Consider the following 4,677-nt stretch of genomic DNA (forward strand, 5'->3'; position numbering starts at 1 on the left):
AGTGCCTGGGTTTCTCATTGCGATGGCTTCTCATGGCTCTAGGGTACATGGGCTTAGTTGCTCTGCAGCACATGGGTTAGGGTTAGGGTCTTCCCGAACCAGGAATGGAACCCATGTCGCCTGCATTGGCAAGTGTATTCTTAACCACTAGACCGCCAGGGAAGTCCCATTCCATTTTTTAAAATTTATTTATTTTTAATTGAAGGATAATTGCTTTACAGTATTGTGTTGGTTTCTGCCAAACGTCAACATGAATCATCCATAGGTTTGCATATGTCCCCTCCCTCTCGAACCTCCCTGCCACCTCCCTCCCCATCCCACACCTCCATTCCATTGTTTAATAGCAGAATAATATTCCATTGTGTGGCTATATCACACTTTTGACTATCCATTCATCAACTGATGGACATTCGGCTTGCTTCCACCTTTTGGCTGTTGTGAATAGTGCTGCTAAAAATATTCCTGTACAATTATTTATTTGGACACCTGTTTTCAGTTCTTTTGGATAAATACCTAGGCGTGAAACTGCTGGGTCATAGAGTAATTCTATATTTAACCTATTGAGGAACTGCCAATCTGTTGCACAGCAGCATTTTGCATTCCCACCAGCAATGTACAGAGATCCAGTTTCTTCACACCCTCACTGACATTTGTTACATGTGATTTTTTGATTCTAGCTATCCTAATGTGGGTAAAGTGGTAGCTCGTCATGGTTTTGATTTGCATTTCTCTGATGACCAATAATATTGAGCATCTGTTTGTGTGCTTATTGGCCATTTGTCTGTCTTCTTTGAATAAACATCCCTTCAAGTCCTGTGCCTATTTTGAATGGGATTATTTGTCTTCTTGTCATTAAGTTTCCAGAACTTTTTAAAATTAATTAATTCATTTGACTGCGCCAGGTCTTAGTTTCAGCACACAGGATCTTTAGTTGTGGCATGCAAACTCTTATCTGTGGAATGTGGGATGTGGCTCCCTGACCAAGGATGGAACCCAGGCCCCCTGCATTGCGAGCTTGGAGTCTTAGCACCCGGACCACCAAGGAAACCCCCAGAATTCTTTATATATGATGGCTGCTAGACCTTAATTGGACTTCCCTGGTGGCTCAGACGGTAAAGCGTCTGCCTACAATGCAGAAGACCTGGGTTCAATCCCTGGGTCGGGAAGATCTCCTGGAGAAGGAAATGGTAACCTACTCCAGTATTCTTGCCTGGAAAATCCCATGGACAGAGAAGCCTGGTAGGCTACAGTCCATGGGGTGGCAAAGAGTCGGATACGACTGAAGGACTTCATTTTCACTTTCAGACCTTAATTAGCTACATAAGTTGCAAAATTTTCTCCCACTCTGTGATTTTAGATGAGGTCATGAGAGTGGGCCCCTCATGATGAGATTAGTGCCATTCAAAGAAGAGACATCAGAGAGCTTGCTTACTCACTCTCTGCCATCTGTGGACAACGAGAAGGCAGCCATTTGTAAGCCAGGACGAGAGCTCTCCTCAGAACCCAACATGCTGGCACCTTATCTTGGACTTCCAGACTCCAGACTCTGACAAAACAAATTTCTGTTTTTTCAAACTTACCCAGTCTACGATATTTTGTTATAGCAGCCTGACCTAAGATAGGCATCAAAAATATTCACAGAAATAAACTTTGAAAAGTTTTTACAGTTAGCATCAAAAGAAATATACTTGTTCCCAGTCTTTGACTCATGAATTTGCTCCTAGAAACTTAACCTAGGAGACTAATCAGGAATATAATGCAATATTTTGTATGTAAGAGCTTCATCTCACTTTGACATAAAATGTTGAAAAATGTCTAGCAATAGATATTAATGAATGTGACACGTGAACATTCTACAACCATTAAAAATTATGTTTTAGGAGAATTCTCTGGTGGTTCAGTGGCTAAAGCTCAACTCTTTCTGCCACAGACATCAAGAACCTTCATGAAGACATCAAGAGCTTCATTTTAAAAAAAAGTTACTAAAAAAAAGAAAACCTATCAGTAAAATCACGTTATTATGAACCTTAAACAAATTAAGTATAAATAATATTTAATTTTTGAAAATCATCATGAATTATAGTAAGTAGAAAAAGCAGGCTCTACAGTCATACATAATTTATATGCTGTTTAGTCACTCAATCGTGTCGGATTCTTTGCAATTCCATGGACTGTAGTCTGCCAGGCTTCTCTGTCCACAGGATTTCTCAGGCAAGAATGTTGGAGTGGGTTGCCATTTCCTTCTCCAGGGGATCCTCCTGACACAGGGATCCAACCCAAGGGTCTTGGGTCTCCTGCATTGGTAGGCAGATTCTTGACTACTGAACCACCTGGGAAGTCCACATAATTTATAGACTGTAAATATAAGCAGAGGTTAAAGAATTAGTATATCACAATAATATTATATTTATATATAATAAATATAGGCAAAAATAAAAGCCAATGTGTTAACACAGAATCTCTCTTGGTAGTGGAATTAGAATTTCAAAGGGATTCCCTCTGCCCCTTTCTACCCCCCCACTTCAGTTCTTTCAAAGTATCTTTTTTTTTTTAAAGTTACAAATGTACTACATCTTGGCTTTTAAGCGATTATTAAATAAGTGTAGTGTATAAAGTCTTATAATTTCTGTTATCCCTTTATCTCAGAGGTAACTGGATCCTAACAGTTTGTTGCAAACTGCGCATATTTCCAGACTTTTGCTGCGTCTGTGTAATCACCGACATATCTACGACATCATTCTGAATGTATCACCGTGCATTTGGTTTTTTGTGTCTTTGTTTTAACCTAACATTAAATTCAGCACATCTTTTCATTTCATGTAGAGCACCTACAATACAGCACGTATAGCTATCTCCTTCTGCTTCTGTGCGGCATTGTTTCCTTGTGTAGACCAATCTGTTTATTACTTTAACCAGTCCTCTTTGATGAACATTTTGGTTGTTTCTAGGTTTACACTTTTACAGCAATAGAACAATGAACAGGAGTAATACCGGTTTAGGGTAGAGAGCGTGAAAAACCTTTTTTAAAGGGGGAAGGGGATATCATTTCGGGTTATTTCTTTTATAGCTTTATCCTTTTCTATACTTTCCAATATTCTGCAGTAATATATGCTACATAATTTGGAAAAGAAAAACATGAACTAAAACCAAAAGTTGATTAACAGAAGAAAAGGAAAAGGGGGAAAATGAAATGGAAAGCTAAAGGCGTAGTCCCCGCCCCCTCCCCTGGGGGCGGGATCGGACGGAGGGAGGAGCGGGCCGCCGCAGTCCGCACCAATCAGAGCCCGGTTGATTAGCGAGGCGAATTTGGAGACACTCCACGCCCAGCAATCAGCCTCCGGGTTTAGCTTCCCTAAGCGGCCTGGAAACCAGCCTGGGCCTATCCAGAGTGCCGCTGCGGGCTGCTACTGGCTGCCAGATAGCCCCGCCCATCCTCCTGCTCATTGGCAGCCCACGGTTTTCGTAAGGAGACCCTGTTGCTGAGCAAAAAGATGTAGGCTCCGCAGCTTTTGCTCGGGAGAGACTTATAGACTGCAAAGGTACTGGGCGCCCTTGGGTCAAAAAAGCAACATGACTAACTTCTTTTATTCAGTCCCTGCTAAATGCCAGGCTTCGTGCTCCAAAGTTTTAAGTTTAATTGTCATGACCACCTTTCTTGAACACCCAACTATCTACCAGTCACTGAGCTAGGTACTTTAAAATAAGAACAGTTCAGTCGCTCAGTCGTGTCCGACTCTTTGCGACCCCATGGACTGCAGCACGCCAGGCTTTCCTGTCCATCGCTAACTCCCCGAAGCCTACCCAAACTCATAGCCATGGAGTCGGTGATGCCATCTAACCATCTCATCCTCTGTCGTCCCCTTTTCCTCCTGCCTTCAGTCTTTCCCAGCATCAGGGTCTTTTCCAGTGAGTCAGTTCTTTGCATCTGGTGGCCAAGCTTCAACTCCAGCATCAGTCCTTCCAATGAATATTCGGGACTGATTTCCTTAGGATTGACTAGTTTGATCTCCTTGCAGTCCAAGGGACTCTCAAGCGTCTTCTCCAACACCATAGTTCGGTACCATTTAAATGATAATTACTGTTTATTGAGCACTTAATCTGCATCAAGCCTGGATAAGAGACGTTAACTCTTACTCCACACAATAACCCCTGAAGGTAAACGTTATAGCCCCATTTTACTAAACAGGAAACAAGTTCAGAGAGGTGAAGTGACTTGCCCATGTTCCCACAGCTCTAAAGTGTTGGAACTAGACCCTTCAATTCTGACATCCTGCTTCCAAGTACAACTCGGGAGGGGGGCGGGGGGCGGTGGATAACAAAAGGCTTCTGAGGGTAGGAAGAGGTGGAAAGGGATGGTGGCAAGGCCCTGGGGCACTGCTCCAGTGGTAGGCCTCAGGGTGATTGTCTGAGAATGGAATAAATGGAGCCTTGGGGCCTGGAGGACAGAGGGACCAAAACTCCAGTGCAAAGACACTTCTCTCTGGAAATGGGAGGCTCTTGAGGCAGTCTGCAGGTGGTCCTAGATTGGGGGCCTGATCCCAAGGTTCTAAATTCTGCTCTCTGACCAACTTCTTGGGAGACCTTTGGCAAATGCCTTCTCTCTGGACTTAAGGATTCCTGCCTGTAAGGTGAGAAAGTCAAGATAACATGAAGTGCATTTGGGCAGGGGCAGAGGAA

Source organism: Cervus canadensis, chromosome 24 (assembly GCF_019320065.1).
Source record: "Cervus canadensis isolate Bull #8, Minnesota chromosome 24, ASM1932006v1, whole genome shotgun sequence".
NCBI lineage: Eukaryota > Metazoa > Chordata > Mammalia > Artiodactyla > Cervidae > Cervus > Cervus canadensis.